The sequence below is a fragment of the Peromyscus leucopus genome, chromosome 7 (genome assembly GCF_004664715.2).
Source record: "Peromyscus leucopus breed LL Stock chromosome 7, UCI_PerLeu_2.1, whole genome shotgun sequence".
In the NCBI taxonomy this organism is placed as follows: Eukaryota; Metazoa; Chordata; class Mammalia; order Rodentia; family Cricetidae; genus Peromyscus; species Peromyscus leucopus.
This window is the reverse complement of record NC_051069.1, coordinates 60,952,074-60,971,248: the sequence shown is the minus strand read 5'-3', so window position 1 is coordinate 60,971,248 and position 19,175 is coordinate 60,952,074.

Below are 19,175 nucleotides of genomic sequence, written 5' to 3'. Positions count from 1 at the left end.
AGGGAGTTCTCTTGTCCAACTCTCTGGTCCAGAAGGTCAGAATGGGTCGGGCAGGCTGGGAGGCGTCTTTATTTGGTCCAGAAGGTCGGCAAGTGCAGTTGGGAGGCAGGGTGGCTGGGAGGGAGGCTGGGGGACCGGTTCACCTCTGGAAAAGGGGCCGGTCTCTCTAAGTCTCAGGAAGTGGCTGGGGTCTCGGGCAGATGGGCGTGGGGGCAGGGCGCAGAGATTGCAGGGGCTGCGGGGGGGGGGGAGGGGGGGTTGGGGCTATTGGAAAAAGGGGATGCCCTTCCTGGTGGAGGCTCAGAGAAGGGGGAGCTGCCTGGTGGCCAGAACCTGGTGCCAAGTTGGGCAGGTCTTCCCGGAGTGGCTGGTGCCCAGGGATGGGGTCCGGGTTGGACCCGGGTACTCACCTCTGGACCAGAAGGGAAGTCGGGGGCAGGCTGGGAGCCCAGATATCATTCTTTTTACCAATTGTCAAAGTCCTAGTCTCATTTCCTATTTTTTTCAGGCTTCTAATTATGAGCTACAAGTCCCATCCTCCATGCCCTCTATGTTGCTTAATAACTGACTAGCTATCTAGCAATCCCCACTCAAGGTTTGAGTCCATAAAATCCCATAGGAGATAGGAATTGGGTCTGTCTGGCTACTTTTGACTAATTGAGTCATAGAAAAGTTTATGTCTTCACTCAAGCTTGGGAGACAATTGAAGAGACCCAGATTTATGGAAAAAAAGAATGCCCTATGACCAGCTGAGGGTTGATTGATTATGAAAGCGAGTCAATTATACCAAATGGACATTCAAGTATATAATATCTAAAGACTAATATTATTAATACGAAGATTACAATAGATAAACTCATTATTACAAGATGTTGACAGAGATTTATAAGTCCAACACAAAGCAGTTTACTGATTATGGGATAAAGTTCTATTTGGACTTTAAGGCAGAGAAAATATTATTTATGGTTAGGAGAAGCACAAGAATTTCCCATTTTTTTTTTTTTATAATTGAATGGTTGTGATTTCCCTTTTGGCCTGTTGGTGCCCATGCTTGTGGGTTAGTGAGGAGGGCTGAAAGGAATGAATTGTTTATCTCCAGGAGCAATGATCATGACAGTTACTGGATTATTTATGGAATGAAGAGAAGTTAGAACACCATTTTTTTTTCAATAAATGTAGAGAACAGTTGGACATTATTAGAAAAAAGCAGGTCAAGATTAACTGTCTTAGTTAGGGTTACTATTGCTATGATGGATACCATGACCAAAGCCTCTTGAGGAAGAAAGGATTTATTTGGTTTATGATTCCACACCACAGTTTTATCATCAGGAGGAGTCAAGACAGGGACTCAAGTAGAGTAGGAACATGGAGGCAGGAGCTGATGCAGAGGCCATGGAAGAGTGCTGCTTAGTGTTCCTCATGGCTTGCTCAGCCTGCTTTCTGACAGAACCCAGGACCACCAGCCAGGGATGGCCCCACCCACAATAGGCTGAGCCTTCCCCATCAATCACTAATTAAAAAATGCCCTACAGGCTTGCCTATAGCACAATTTTATGGTAGCATTTTCATAATTAAGGTTTCCTTCTCTCAGATGACTCAGTTTGTGTTGACATAAAATTAGCCAGCACAGTAACTCTTCCATACACAGCATAAGGCACAGTGGACATTTTGTCATGAGGCTCTTACTGATGCACATTACATAAGAGGTAGAGGCCAACTGTCTAGCATATAAGGTAAGAGCAGAGTTGTAGGCTCCACTATCAAGGAGAAAATCATGGTCCTACCTGTGACTTCAAGATTTACGTGAGACTTTGTCACACTTGTGATGGTCAAGTGAGGAGTCAACTGGAGCCAAGAGCTTCCTCATTCCAAGGACAATACCTGGGGTTCTAATTCAGGGGCTTTTGATCCTTGGGACAGTAAACTCTCCAGTATTCTGTCTTCACCTCATTGATAAGCAAGAAGTCTTAGAATGATGCTCAATATTCAGATAAGAGTTTTCTAATAATTTGCCTTCCAACAGACATAGCACTGATCTGGAAATTTGGATTTCCTTGGAGTGAAGCAAGTGGGAGGTTTTTGGTCTCTCTGCTTTGGTCTCTGCTGCTGTGACAAACAGCAGACTAAGAGCAACTTGGAGAGGAAAGGGTTTCCTTCATTTACAAGTTACAGAGCATGGTTGATACAAGTTAGGGCAGGACCTCAGGGCAGGAATGCGGAGGGAAGAGCTAAAGTCAAGACCTGGAGGAGCACTGCTTACTGACTTGCTTCCTCGGTCTTGCTTAGCTGAGTTTATACAGTCCATGCCCACCTGCCTGAAAATGGCAATGCCCAGAGTGGAGTGTACGCTTCTCATCAATGAACAATTAAGAAAATCACACAGCCTTGCTCACAGGCCAATTTGATGGAGGCAATTCTTCAGGTGAGGTGTCCTCTTCCCAGAGGACTTTAGTGTATGTCAAGGTGACAAAAACTACTCAGCACACCCTGTGAAGTCGAAGCTGTTCTCTGTGCCTTTTCCTCTCTTTTTGGTAGATGTAGCCTCATTTTGTTCTTTCTCTTCCTCCTTAGATCAAAGTTACAGGAAACAGAATTTATTATATTTAGTAGGCCATCAGTGTGAATCTCGAATGTCAATGAAAATTTTGTAATTTCCTTCCAATGTCAGGAGCAGATTGAATAAAGATTCTGTTCTAGTTTGCTTTTTGTGCCTGTAATAAACACCATGACCAAAAGCAACCTGGAGAGGAAAAGGTTTATTTCATCTTAAAGTTCCAGACCATAGTCCATCTTTGAGGAAGTCAGGTAGGAAGTTGAAGCAGGAACTTGAGTAATGCTACTTACTGGCTCACTGTCTGGTCAGGATCAACTTTGTTTTTGTTTGTTTGTTTGTTAAACATATCCCAGACTCATCTGCCTAGGAGTACCACCCACAGTAGGCTGAGACCACTCATATAAATCATCAATCAAGATAGCCAGTCTCTTACAGATACAGCAACAGGCCAATCTGATCTGAAAATTCATTAGATGAGGCTCCTTATTCTCAGATAAATCAGGGTTGTACCAAAAGTTAACAAAAAACTAACCAGAGCAGAGTGTTCTAGAGATGGATTTTCCTTACAATAGAAGAGGTTCATAGAGTGTGCTTTTATAATGTGCTATAATGCTGCTTTGAAGAGGTGGTGGGATTTTCTCTAGGCCCCAATCATTAATTGTATACTATTAGTCTTTAGCATTTTATTTAAATTGCCATTTATTTATATAAGCAATGTGAAGCTCTCTGTTTTTAAAGTCTGAGGACCAAATTTGTCCCAATAATTGTTTTTTCCTATTTCTGTGACAAAATACCCTGACAAAAGCAACTTGATGCAGAAAAAGTGGAAAGGGTGCATTCTGACCTAAAGTTGGAAGGGATGGCCTTATCATGGATCCTGGAAGTCATGGCTTCTGTTAGAAACAGACGCCACCTGTCCACATTACTATAGCAGTCCAGAGCAGGGAGTGAACAGGAAGTGGACCAGGCTATAGAACATCAAGTCACTCATCCAGTAATGCACTTCCTCCAGCAAGCCTACATCTTCTAAAAGTTCATAACTTTTCCAAATAGTGCCACTAGCTGGGAAACCCCGTGTTCACACCCATGAGCCTGTGGGGCCATTTAACACTTAAACCACACCAAACCAAACTGGTGCACAAACAAACTGGAGAACTTCCTCTTAAGAAGAGAGAGAGGCTGAAACACCACTGAACAGCCAGAGCATCCTCAGAAGTCTGTAACTCAGGAGCTCTGTGCGCTGCTGAGTTACAGAGGAGCCTCCGTCAATGGGGACCAAATTCTCTGGCCAATGTGGGTCAACTACAACAATGTTCTGGGAATCAGGGGTGTCTTGTCCTGCCTGTTTTATGAGTAAACATCATGTAGTAAATAGCATGGTTTACTTAATTCTAGAGTTGTGTCAGTCAGTGTGAGCCAAGTTCCTGGACATCAAGGACTAGGTTTCAAACTTTACAAAAATATACACATAATAAAGATATGATTGTTTCCTTTAGATAAATACTTTTTTTTCCCATAAGCATTTTCTAAGATTGGGAGAGAATTCCAAAATAAAGCTATTTATCCTGACCACAATGTGACAGAGGCTAACAATCACTGGGGCATTCCTATGCTCTCCTTAGGACCCAGTTAGCACATTATGTAAATAAGTGCATCAGACACAGAAGAATCTGACAGCTGAAGCCTGGTGTTATCCTTTTAATCTGATATAGGAAACACATTGATCTCATCAGATTTCAATGGACACAACCAGAAAACATTATTTGAAAACAGCAACCTTTGTTTTGATAATGGCACTTGAATTATGTTAGCGCTGATGTCGTAGTACACAGACGCTCAAGTGAACAGGGTAAACTGACATAGTCCTCTAAAACAGGAGAGTGAGGGATCCATACTCAGGCAGAGAACCCACGGCTGAGGGAGGGCTGTAAGTAGAAAGGAAAAGGGAATTCCCTGATGCCCTGAGGAAGGGGTGTTCATGCCTGTCACAATGAAGATGAAGGTAATTCAGTAGCAACCCAGAGGAAAAACCAAAGAATGTCACCAAGACCCTGTTCTTGTCTTTTCTCTGCCCCCCAATCCTTGTGATCCATTAAAGGGATTCAGATGAGACTAAAGAATGTAGTGCAGAAGATGGCCAGAGTTAAAGTGGGCATTCTCAAAGGTAAGAGTGGCAAACAGCCAGAGAGACCACTGTGTGTGGCATACTCTTGAGGTGTGTGGTGGACAGTGGCCAAAGACCATTATACCAACCTACAGTTTTAGGTAGGCTATTACTATTTCTGTAAGTCTTCCTAAGAGGTGCTTCCCTGTCTGGTGTCTATTTGGCCTACTTGTCTTAGCTCTAGTTTAGGGCAATATTTGATCTTTGTTCTTCAGAAATATGACTGCTATATGATAATAATAAGACCTTTGGAGCAGTTTAGAATATCATGTCTCTATGTAAGATAAGAAATGGGAATCAGATCCATTCTTTTCCTGGTTTTACAGGCTGTTGATTATGATATTAGGGTCCATCATCATGGCCTTCATGATGACTATCCCCTGACTATCTATGAGAAGGCTCAGTCCTCAGCACAAAAAGAAAGAAAAACAATTACCTTGAACAGCATTATAATAGAAGATTGCACAGAGATCACAAACACATCTGAAGAATAGATGAGTATCTTGCCTCTGTCCTGTATTGTATGACATATATTTTTCCTACTTAAATTCTACCCCAAATGATACATCCCAAATAATTTATAGATGATTCAAATCATACTTTAAAAAACTATATTAGATGACTGAGAAAATATATATGACAACAATAAAAATATCAATATTCATGTTGGTACTTTAAATACATTTGGGTTATGTAGAGAAAAATGTAGAGAGAAAAGTTTTAAATTAGTGTGTTGTTTAAGTCATATCTTAAAAATTGGTCCCTAATTCAATGGAAACACTCAAATATTATAAGAAGCTGTTTTTGCTACTCTTATTACATTTATCTCTTCATATTTCATTTAGAATATCAAGTCAAATTCAAGTTTAATTGATGATGATATAATTAATTGTTCAAACATGGACACTTTCCAGAGTACAAGAAGAAGCAGAAATATGTAAGTATGGAAACAGATACACACTGTTAGAGACTCACATAGGTCACGGTATGCTGTCATCCAGGGAGTGTTCTGTGTGAAGGTTTTTGTCTTGAGATGCAGGGCTGTTTATTAGACATTGTGTTAGTAATACAAGTATCAGAGCATAATTCTTAATTTCTATCCACTCAATAAAGGAACAATGTCCTACACTGACTCACTGAAAATGAAGAAACATTTGATGCCAAAAAAAAAAAAAAAATCATGAGGCTTCCATTGAGATCTCAGCACCCTGAGGTTGAGGCAGAGGATCCCTAGTTAGAGTCTAGCTTGGAATACAAAGTGAGACTTGCCAAAGCAAAAATAACAGCAAAGTGAAATTGTATGTTCAGTTTAATTAGTAAAAGTTTGGCTCAATTACTTAAATTCTCTGAAGTCAATGCTTAAGAAAAATTCTACCATTATATTACCTAATGAATACAGTTTTAGTGAGTTGAGAATACAAAGTATACAAAGTATCTGTTTTAGTTTCTGTTCTATTTTTGTGAAGAAACACCACGAACAAGGCTGCTTACAAAAGAAAGCATTTGACTGGGGACTTGCTTACAGTTTTAGAGGGTTAGTCAATGGTCATCATGGTGGAGAGAGACAGCAGGCAGGCATGGTGCTGGGGCAGTAGCTGAGAGCTCACATTTGATCCATATCTGCAGGTAGAAACCACCTGAGTGACAAAACCACCCTGAGTGACACACCTCCTCCAACAAGGCCATGCTTCCCAATACTTCCTAAACAGTCCATCAACTGGGAACCAAACATTCAAATACACAAGCCTGCAGGGCCATTCTCATTCAGACCACCATAGTATTTTAACTGTGTTAGTTGTGTCTTGTTGCTGTGACAGAATCCCTGGCAGAAGCAGTTTGAGAGAGGAGAGCCTTATCTCAGCTTACAGTTTCAGAAGCATCAGTCAGCAAGAATGGGCATCAGCAGAGTGGCATCAGCAGAGTGGCCCTGTGTGCTGCACTGAGACATGAGTTGGGCTGGCTTGCTCACACAGCAGACAGGGAGCAGGAGAATTGGACCAGAGTCAGAGTTGGGTCAACCCCAGAAAGGCCTGCACCTGGTGAACTACCTCTGTTATCCAGACCCCACTCCCCTAAAGCCTCATGTGGCCACATTTTAGATTCAAACTGCATATATATAAATTGTATTTCCAGAAGAGGAAAAAAATGTTACCATGTGGGAAAGTGTAAATAACTCAAAAGCTAGGTTTTGAAAGGGAAAAATCAATCAGTAGCCCTCTTGAGAGACATCCCCCTGAAAGGTATTGCTGACCAGCAGTTTTAGAACTGACCAGAAGTTGAGCTCATGGGAAGATAAGACTGAAACAGTGTCTATATATCTTAGACTTGGTAAAGCAAGATGCAGGGAGTAAAAAATGTATTTCTCTGTTGATACCCTGCATTCTGTCAGCCATCAGTAACCTCATGCTTATAGTTCAGCCAGTAGCTTCAAAGAACTACCTCACCCCAGCCCCCTTGTCCAATCCCAAGCTGCATGTAAACCTTTCCTATATAAACCCTTTCAAGTGAGCGCTCCGGCCGTCCTCTTCCACCCACCATGTCGAGTGTTGGACACGGACCAAGCTCCAGGGCTTGCTTGTTATTAAAAAAAAAAAAAAAAAAAAAAAAAAAAAAAAAAAAAAAAAAAAAAAAAAAAAAAAAAAAACCTCTGTGTGCTTGCATCAGATATTGGCTCTGTGGTGGTCTTGCTTTGGGGTCTTGTGATGAGCACAACAGTTTCAGGATACATACCAGCATTAAGGAAGCTGACACAGGGAGGTTTTGAACTCAAGGTTAGCCTAGGACCATAGTGAGACCTGGTTCAGAAAAATACAAAGCCTGGGTAAAACCACTTAGAAAATATAAAGGTCAGAGGTAAATGAAAAAAATTGAAATATAATACACAAAACTTGAATAGCTCATAAAGAAGTAAACAGGGTGTTGGTTTTAATGTGGCAGCCCAATGCTATTCATTAAGTGGTACTGTTACTGTGTGAGAAAAGCCATGAGGTATAACAAAACCCACTGTCAGAGTTTTATTAGGGAGAAGGGAGGCACAGGAAGGAACATGACCAGGCCTGTGGAAGGCATGTGCATGGGGGGGGGGCAGAAGAAGGGGGAGGAGTCTGTGAGCTGCTTCTTATGGATTCCCCTGCACATGCGCATATGGGCTTACAGAGCTGTGCTTCATATGCACATAGAATATATATATATATATTATATATATATATATAATATATATATATATAAAATTCTTTTTTCTAATCTTTTCTCTCTCTCACCAGCACCTTCTCAGACACAAGCAGTCAGAGTCCCAAGCTGAGAAAGATGGATGGCTCCAGAGCAGCAGACAACAATCCACCATCCCAGGACGCCTGGCTACCTCAGAAGCTCCCTTCCCTACTCCACCCCCAAGAGTAAATCAACACCCACCAAATCAGCCAGAAGCAGTTTTCAGGAGAAACGACACCCCCATACCCACTCATCTGCCATCTTTTACAAAAATAAAGAATCTGGGCTGATAGGAATTCTAGCTATGCCTCCATTATCATGCATGCCCTGGTGGGACACTTACTCATTTCCACCTAGTCATTCCCGAGCCATATGTCCTACATAATCCATGCCCACGTGGTCATGTAATCTGTGTGCAGTGTGATCATGTAGTAGCCAGGTGACTCCATGTGGGACTACATAAGTCCGTAAGAGGTGGGTGGGTTCCATGTACCCTCCCCGCTCTCTGCACATATGTTTTCAACAGGCCTGACGACACACTCTGTCCTGTCCCTCTCTCCTCCTAATAAAACTCTTAATAGTGGGTTTTGTTGTGCCTTGTGACTTTTCCTTGCAGGGTAAAAGCTCCACATAAAACCAACACAGGGGTCACAGGGAAACCATTAGAAAATAGGACACAGATTTTCAGGTTAGGTGGCACACACCTGTGATCCCAGCATTTGGGGAAGTTGAGTCAGGAAGATCTTGAGTTCAAAGTCACTTTCAAATATGTAATGACTGACCTGGATAACTTAAGACTTTGTCTCAAGTCAACAAATAAAATAAAATGGAATATAAGTTACAAATATATCAGATGGAGAGGGGTTGAAAATGAAGAGCCAGTTATGTCACCTGAAACAAGCAAAATTGAAGCATAAAAACTTAGTTAGGAAAAAGTCATGTGACAAGCAAGCTTAAGAAACCTAAATAAGTGCATTAATATCAGAAATTTTTCAAGATAGAGATTTTCCCCAGATAATTGAGCTTCAAAATGTGCAAGGCAAATAATGAGAGTTACAAAAGAAACCAAGAAACCTATAATCAAAGCTGGGAATTTAACAGCAGACAGAAGATTAATGGGAACGCAGACTTGAACATCAAAGTCATGGTGATCTGACACACATCCGTAGACAACTGCAGCCAACAATGGCTGCATAATGAAGCTCACCTGGGATGTTTGTCAAGATGGGCCATTTAATAATCCATAACATGTCTTAATTATAGCCAGAAAGTGGAGACTGAATGCTGTTCTCTGACTAATACATAATTAAAGCAGAGACAAACCGTGAAACGGTGCTCAGTGGCAAAGCATTGCTTGGTGTGTTCCTGTCCTGGCTTCAACCCCTAGCACAGCAAGACACAGATGAACAGAAAATTTAGAAATGAGAGGCAACTGCCAGGTGACACAGTGTAACCCCAGCACTTGGGAAGCTGAGACAGGAAGATCAAGAGTTCAATTCAAACTTGACTGTATAGCAAGTTTGGTGCTAGTCTAGGCTCTCTGGGACTCTGTTTCTAAAACAGAAAGAGAGAGGGGGGAGGGAGGGAGGGAGGGAGAGAGAGATGGAGAGAGACAGAGAGCAGAAAGGAATACCATAAACAATACACCCTTAGACAAATCACAAATTAAAAATGAAAATTATACACATATAAATGTGTGTACATGCATAAATAAAATGAATCATGTCATTTGTTGATGTTAATATATGGACACTTATATAAATGTAGTTAAAATTATATTATGAGATAAAAAAATATTTACATTAATTATTTATGAACTAGCTCCAGGAGAAGCTAGAAAATATAAAAAATTAAATAATAACTAAAGAGGAAAATCAGTGGAGAAATAAATAATATAGGCGATGGAGAAAAGTAGCAAGGAAGAAACTAGATTCCTTTGGAAAACTATTGATGAATTACTCACAGCTGACCAGGAGGAGAAAACAGAACACAGCGCTATCTAATGTAAGGACTGGCCAAACCATGCAGGAGTGGGAAGAACAATGAGGATTGTTAGCAATGGATTTGTGCAACACTTTTATTTTAAATCAATTTCCTTGAAAAATAAAACTCACCAAAAGACCTCCACAGATAGATGCCGATTGAATAAATTGTCTGTTGAGAATATTGTCACTGACAAATGTTCAGACTTGGATGTTTTCATCAGAAACTGAATCAATTATTCAAGGAATGAATAATACAGCAATCACACAAATGTTCACAAAATTCAGGAATCAAGAACATTCCCCAGCATGTTTTATGAAGCACTAAATCATCGTAAAAATATTAAAAGACATGAAATTTGAAACCAGTAACTTCCCAGAATATAGATGGGAAAATCCATATCAAATTACTATCAGACAGTATCTAAGTTTATTTGAACCCAATAACATAAATGAGAATAATATAACATGAAGAGGAAATTTGCATTTAATATCAAAAATCAATCAAATGAATGTACTAAAGACTACATGGGAGAGCTGTCCTTAGATGTACTCAGAGGAAAACTATCTTGAAAGGCACAAATGTTACCACACTTGACTGAAATGGTCACCAGCTTCCCTCAGGTCAGGGTCAGTGTGTAAATGCTACCTTCACCACTTTTATTAGACTTTTTTTTGTAGAAAGTTTTAGCAATCATTGTAAAATAAGTAAGGGACATAAAGGACAAGAAGTGAACCATCTCTTCTGTGGATGATTTTGTTGTTTTCATAGGGAAGCTCAGGGTGTGTCAAGGAAGGAATTAGAAATAGTGGACAAATTTACCAAAACCCATCTCTGCATATATAACATTGACAAGGACATACATCAGCTAGGCACAGTTATGACAGCGTCAACAGAAAATACTACAGAATAAATTAACAAAAGACTTGAAAAATTTCAACTCTGAATTCCATTTGTTAAAACATTTAGTAATTTATGGTATCAGTTCTCTCCAAGTCAGTTTATATACATAATATAGTCTAAGTCAAAACCCAAAGAGATTCTTTGTAGAAGTCCACAAGCTCATTTAGAAATTTTAAAGCTGCTCAAATGACACAGATTTGAATAGCTGTCTAAAGGGCAAGGAGAGAATCCATTGTCTCCATATAAATTAAAGAACACTGGGGGGCCAGCAAGGCGGCTTAGAAGGTAAGAGTACTTGCAGCAGAAGCCTGATCACATGACTTGGGGCCTAGAGCCCATGTGAAAAGTTAGATGCAGCAGCAGGCACCTGCCTTCCAGTTCCTACAGGGAGATGGGAGGCATAGACAGGAATCTCCAGAAATCTGTGGGTTAGAGAACCCAGAGTATGCAGTGCAGCAGCAGGAATAATGAGAGAGAGAGAGACCCTGACTCAGCAAGGTGGAGCAAAAGGAAGCTGTATCTATATATACAATGACTGGTCTGTGTATACACAACACACACACACACACACACACATACACACACACCACACATACACACACACCACACACACACAGGCACACACACAAAGAGAGAGAGAGAGAGAGAGAGAGAGAGAGAGAGAGAGAGAGAGAGAGAGAGAGAGAGAGAGGTTAAAATTGTTAAAGAACCAGGGAATATTGGAAAGGACAGATACTATTCAGGGCTGTGACTAACATTAAGGCTGTTTTTGCTCAGCTCAGTGTCTGTGTCACGGACTGAAGAATTGACTTGATGTCAACAGGGCATTATTGTGATTTTTGTGGCTCCTAGGCATCTTGTTCTTTGTGCTTCTTTCCACAAATATTGTTTAAAATTATATCGTATGACTATTTGGTATAAAGACAAATTAATCCCAGGCTTCATATTACTTCATAATGCTTCATAAGTATTATGATATACTTACTGCCCTCATTATGTAAGTATTTTAAAATAAAACATTTTCATCCTCATGGGTACACTAAGTTTCCTGGCCTTTGGCATCCTTTTGTGTGTTGTAGAATAACTAGCTGAGACAGGGAGGTTTCCTTCTTGAGGTCATGTTGCTTTTTAATATTTTCTTTACCTCCTCCCAGCTGGCTATCTCAACTCACCTTTTGAGGAGTGACAATGTGTACTTTATCTCTCCACCCAGAATCCTAACCTCTTAAAATAATTTTATAATAGAAAATTTTCTGCCTTTGGCAGGCAGGCTTTTAATTTTTCTTGTGATAGCAGTCTGCCCATTATACATTTATACTCTGCGAAGCGGAGCCCAACTTGACCAGAGCTCTTGTGCTGAACTGAGACAGAGTGGTTGACTGTGCTCTGGCCTTTGACGGAGAGCAGTGATAATAGGCTTCATGTTCTCTTAGCCTGAGACAGAAGAAAAGCCAGCTCTGGAGAGAATTTAAAAATAAATTCACCTCTTTTCTTACATTAAAGTCACATTAGGGTGATTTGAGAACATATTAACTTACTTTTTTCCTAGTTCTAAGAACAAAGAACTCTGAGGCTTTTCTGGAACCCTGGCTGTTTAAAGTGTGCTTTGAGTCTTTGTGCACCAGGGTACCTGGATGTGAAGGAAGCAGGTTATCTTCATCCGTCGTTCAAAGGCTTCCCATTTGCAGAGGGGACCAAAACAAGACAAAAGCAACACGTAGCAGATGTGGCACTGTGGACCCCCAATCTTTCTTTACAATAGGTCCACTTTAGCTGAGTTTTCAGTTTCAGTTCCCTAAAGACAACTAAGTTCAATAATATTAAATAGAATGAGACTGCTTGCTTTGGTTTGCCTTTGTTTATCATGTCCACTCTATACAACCCACCCACTTATCACTTGCTAGCTCCCAGCTCTCAGGTCACCTGTCAAAGGGCTTGTGTTCAGGGGACCCTCGTGCCCTCATGTTGCAGCCACATGTGGGCTTCATTCTCCTCACTCCATCTTACGACATAGACACCGAACGCTTCGCATCATCTCACGAAGGGTGAATGGATGCATTCACAGAACTTATTATAAGTTATTGAAATTATTTTATTTTAAATTGATAATGTCTTACTGTGCTGTGATGGTGTGAAAGAAAATGGTCCGCAAAGAGAATGGCACTATTAGGAGGTGTGGCTTTACTGAAGTGGGCATGGCCTTTTTGGAGGAAGTGTGTCACGGTGAGGGCAAGCGTTTTGCTCAAGCTTTGCCCAGTGAGACAGCCCACTTCCTATTGCCTTCTGATCAAGAAGTAGCCAGTAGCATGTCTGCCTGGACTGAACCCCTGAACTGTAAGTGAGCCACCTCAATTAAATGTTTTCCTTTATAAGAGTTGCCTATTCGGCTGTGTCTCGACCATTCCCAGCAGTCTATTGTGGGGTATCTTTGTGGCTTGATCTGTTTGAGAGGCATCCAGGCAGTGGTACCGGGTCCTGTGCTCATTGCATGAATTGGCTGTTTGAAACCTGGGGCTTATTCAGGGATGCTTGGCTCAGTCTGGGAGGAGGGGACTGGACCTGCCTGGACTGAGTCTACCAGGTCGATCTCAGTCCTCCGGGGAGGTTTGCCCGGGAGGAGGTGGGAAGGGGGGGTGGACTGGGAGGAAGGGGAGGGGGGCAGGAGGGGGTAGAACAAGGGAATCCGTGACTGATATGTAGAACTGAATGGTATTGTAAAATAAAATAAAAGGAAAAAAATTGGTAAAAACAAAACAAAAAACAAACAAACGAAAAAAGAGTTGCCATGGTCATGGTGTTTCTTCATAGAAATAGAAGCCCCATGAAGCAGAATTGGTACCAGGGACTGGAGTATTGCTGTGATAGGCCTGACCATGCTTTTGTCTGGACAAATGTTGACTTTGGCATTTGGGGTTAGGAAAGCAGTGGAATGCTTTAAGCATTGCTTAGTTGTACCTACTAATAGGAGCATGGAACACAGTGGTGCTAAGAGTTATTTGAACTGTGGAAGTCCTACTCGAGAGGTTTCAGAAGTTTCAGTGGCCTAGAGATCATTCTTGTGATACTTTGGTGAAGAAAATGGCTACCTCTTGCCCTTGTCGGAAGAGTCTACCTGAGGCTGAAGTGAAGAGTTTTGGATTAATTCTATTGGTAGAGGAAATGTCAAAAGAGCCTACTATAGACTCTGTCAAGTGGTTATTAGTGGTAACTCTAATGAAGATTTAGAATGAAAAGGAGCAAGCTGAGAAAACAAAAATAAAAAATGTACACAATTAGAAAAGGGGCACCAGGAAGTGGAATAGAGCTGAATCCTGTGTTCAAGGAGATAAACAGATCAAGAAATGGAATAAAGGGAATGATGACCTCAGGGCAAGATCTCATCCAGCTAATTCCCAATTTGCGAAAAGGAATCAAAGGAAAGCTTAGAGATGGGTGTGGTGGGGCACACCTTTAATCCCAGCACTTGCAAGGCAGGGGCTCACAGATCTCTGAGTCTGAGGCCGTCCTGGTCAAAGAGCAAGTTCAAAGACAGGCAGGCTTAGGCAGTGTCGGTAACAATCAAAACCAGAAAGCTGGTGAAGATGTGATTGAATGAAGGGGCCATGTTGCAGCCCCAGCAAGCAGCAGAACTTGGCAGCTTCAGCCATGTGGTTCTGGCTTTAGAGTTAAGTATAGAAGAAATGGGCTATGGAATTTGCCTCTGGGTCTAAGGAAAGCTGCTGAGGTCAGACATGTGTCAGGGGTGTCCCTGAATGGAGGCCTAGAGAGGCCATTTTGTGAAACTGTGAAGTTGAAGCCTGGATTGCTTTTAAGACTCCAATATGTTATAGTTGCCAGAGCCATGGGTTACCTGCCAAGGAGAACTGCTAACAGGAGTGAAATGAACCAGCCCAAGAGAAAAAAAATGTGTTGCTGATATGCAGATGGTTTTAGGTGACCCACAGGATGAGAAACACTGGTTTAGATGATAAACAGCCTCCACATTTCAAAAAAGGGCTATTCCTCATGGTGTTGTCTAGCTAGGGCCTCTTTTCTATTCATATTCATCCAACTCACCCAAGGATGCAAGTTGAAAAAGATTTGACCATGCCTTCTTCTGGGTCAGAAACTGATGGATGCAATGCCCAGTTCCTCTAGAACAGTGGTTCCCAACCTTCAGGTTATAACCCCTTTGGAGGAATCAAACAACCCTTTCATGGGGGTCACATGTCAAGTATCCCTCATATCAGATATTTACATTGTGATTCATAACAGTAGCAAAATTACAGTTATGAAGTAGCAATGAAAATAATTTTATGGTTGGAGCTCACTACAACATGAGGAACTGTATTAAAGGATCTCAGCATTAGGAAGTTTGAGAACTACTGCTCTAGAAGTACTTTCTATCTGTAAAAAGCAAGTGATTGCCAGCTAGGAAGGATAAGGATGAGGCAAATCATGTGAAAAACACTCACCTTAGGTGTAAAATTTAAGTGAGAACCATAACAATCAGTAATTAAAGTCAATCCTGTGTGTATAGGGGGTGAAGACTGAGGCATGTTCTCACCTCTCTGCTCAGGTTGATCTTGAACTCACTATGTAATCAAGGCTGGACTAGAACTCATGATCCATTTACTTCAGCCTATAGACAGTACAGCACCACTATGCTTAGCTAAGATAAATGACATTTTAATGAAGTGTTTCAAAAGTCAAAACTAATACAAAAACTTCATGATAAAATATCAAATTTTAAATAAAATGATTTATTAGTATATTCTAGATCAGTCACAGAAAATTGTACAGTCTTCATTGGGAGCCAACACTGGTGCCCAGTGAGGCTGTGGTATCCACTCTTCTTCATTGAATTTTAAACCAGACTGTTGAAAGGGAAAAATACACATGATATAATATCAATTATCTAAAATTTAAGACATAAAAATAACATTTCCAAACATGAACCTACAATTATGTCTGTATATAACACAAAATTCAAAATAGAAGTTATGTATCAACATTATTAAAAGGATACATTTTTGGAGTATAGGATACAGTGGAGGCTTAAGTTTAAGTTATAAGTTAAGCAGTACGTTTATTTTATGGTTTTTTGTGTCTTGTATGCAAACATATGTGTGTGTTTGACTGAAATAGAAAGCTAAGTATTATGAATCACTCTTTAACATCTAAATCCTTTATATATAAAAATATTTTGCACATGTCATAATAGCAGAAAATGGATGAGTATATAAATATATTGCCTTCCAGAAAAAGAAGTCTTGTTTTCCAATTTCTAAAAGCAAATCATAAAGATTGTGGATGATTGTTATTCGTAGCAACTGTGACTCTCATACCATATTTCTGTAACTCTAGAATATAATAGGATCTTTCTATTGGTTAGACATACCCTGAGAAACGTTAAACCAAATCCTAAGCCTCGTCTGGAAACTGCAGAACACATTCCCCATTTCCTCAGACTTGAACTTAAGTGTCAAACTCTTCATATCGCTCCTGAGTGCTAAGTGGGTAACTGAAGACAGAGGAACCGCAGAGACACCGTGGTGCACTAGGCCCTCAGTCTCAACTGTGCCAGATGAGACTTGTCACTGGTTGTGCTGACATTCTTATTCACTCTCATTTATACATCTTGACCTGAATTGCAGCAAAAGTAGCTTTTGACAATTGATTCAACCCTACATCAAGCATGATAGAGTGGATCTGAGAACAAATCCTTTCTCTGGCATTTCTACTACATGAGATTAGAATAATCCTTTTGTGCTTAAACCTTGTGAAGGGTTGAGCTGGGATGACAACTTCTCAGACTCTCTAATGTGCAGCTTCTGTGAAAATCTCTGTGAATAAGAGATCAGGTGGAGTGGGCCAGGTGTCACTTTGGCAGTTATTATGAGTAAGACTCAGATGGCATTGAAGCAACATGTCAGGTTAGTCAATGCTGAAAAGCACTCTCTGGATAAGGTCACAATGACCCAGTCTGTCTCAGCAACAGGTAAATGCAACAACCCTGGAGAAAAGGCCAATGCCAGGGAACCTATAACAGCAGAAGCTCCTCGTGGGGACGTTTGCATGTCTTTTCCTGCTGTGTCTCCTACCTGCCATGCCTTTCTGCCAGGGATGCAATTCTTAATGCCACCTTCCTCTCCTCCATCTCCTTGCTGTACTAATCTAAGATAATTAAAGGAAGAAGAGAAGTAGCTCACATTTGTGAGTGTCATTGTGTAACTTCAGTCCCTTAACACAGGACTCTTCTAAGTGTTCCTGCTTACTGTCTGCCCACTGCAGGTGGACTGTAAGCTGCTAGGTAGTAGAGAGCCTGCTTAATCATTATCTAACCTCCAGCAAGTCTAAGATATAAACACATGCAGATCAGCCACCCTTCCTAATAAGGATGGAAGAACTATGTTGACTGCTGTAGAAAAGCCCCATTTAAAAAAAAAAAAAAAAAGCAGGCATCTATGGCAAGGAATGATCAATGTCTTTGTTTGCACAGCTACTGATGGGTGTTTCTTCTCTCCTCATTTTCATATCTCATCTTTCCATGTTCTCATGCACCAGACAGCATTCTCTCTCATTGTTCAAACCAACAAATCAGCCAAATAACTCCCAGCATGGGAAGTCATAACTTGATTGTCTCGGCAACAGAGTCCATTTCTTTTTGTGTGGATAAAACTCCATTATCTTATACAAACATATGATTAAAACACACTGTATGACTTAGAAATGTAGAAAATTTCCAAGACAGTGTTAATTCAAAGAATAGATATGGAAATCTCCTGAGAAGTATTGGTAGTTATCCTTATTATTCAGGCATCTGCCCCTATTATCCAGTGTCAGAATGTTAAAAACACTTGAATTGAAATTTAGAACTAAAGAATATGTGGCGGGCCTGAATCTTGAAGGAGTAAATTAAAACTGAGAATTATTTTAAGAACATGTCCACTCTGATTAAAAAATAATAGTAATCAAAATAAATAAACAAAATTCTACCATCCCATCCTTCAGCTCAAGGTAGGAAGTAAAACTTCCAAAGAGCTCTACATTCTGAGAACCTGGCATCAGGAAGCAAACCTCCCCCCACTGTCTTGTAGCCTGGAAACATATTACCAGGATAGCTCAAAGGGTCTCTAATATTGATGTTGGGTTAAGATGTTCCACAGCAGAGCTTGGACAGGCTACAATAGTCAGTATTGTGTACCGTTATGTGGCAGGCAGATAACTCTAGTACATATGCATCATTGTGCTTTCTGTATAGACGAAAATATGTTTTGATATATTTGCACATATTTAAAGGACTGTATGCTATAATACATAAAGATGCAGATGTATTTAAAAGTATATGTCTCAAAAGATTTAAATTTAATTCATAGCAGTGATTGTGTATGTAAAAAGACAAAGGTCATAAGAAAAAAAGGACAGAACTCCAAAAGACTTAAGCTAGTAGAATTTTCAGAAATTAAGTTTCATAAAAATAAACCAGACTTATGTTTCTGGGCCTGAGAACCATGTTATCAAGCAAATACCAGGATGCAATGAAACTAGAAACAAGAAAGTACTTTAAAGCAAATACCCAGGAATGATGCCTAAAATACTGTTCAAATAAAAAAAATGTTAAAGTAAGGACTGGGACTGTAGCTCAGTGATGAGGCATTTGCCTCACACACACGAGGCCCTTGGTTCAGTCTCCAGCACTGAAAAATTAAATAGATGATATAGTTTGAAGGCTCCTGTGTTTGAATACGTGTCTCCTCCAGCTGATGTCTCTGCATGGAAGGTCATGGAACCTTTGGAAGGTGGAGACTCACTGAAAGTAGTGGTTCAGGAGGGCAGGCCTTGAAGTTGTATATGTTAGTTCCACTTTCTGTTTGTTCTCTGCTACCTCTCTCTGCCACTGCAATGTGACCACTCAGCTTCCTGCTCCTGTTACTGTGCCTGCCTAATATGAATGACTATCCCTCTGCAACAGGAAGCCGAATTAGTCCTCCCCTTCATTAAACTCGTTCAAGTCAGGTGTTTGGTCACTGCAATGAGAAAAGTAACTAACAGAGTGAGTAAAAGTAGGTAAGTAGATTAATACTTAATAAATTGTGAAAGACTAGTTTAAAACATCATCTGACTAGTCTTTTAGTGAAATGTCCCCCAAACTTTCCCAAAATGCAGCTTGAAGACTCAAATAAAGACATATTAAAATATAAAAACTAGGTGATGTACAATATAATGCTGGAATCTAGAAGGAATTTTCACAACTCTGGCTGATGGAACTAGAGGCAAAATTCACTAAGTTTTCCCTCCACTCACCCAAGCATTTCCATGTAAAACAAAGACAAATTTTCCTGATGCTGGAATTAAACTCAGAGCCTTGAACCTGCTGGA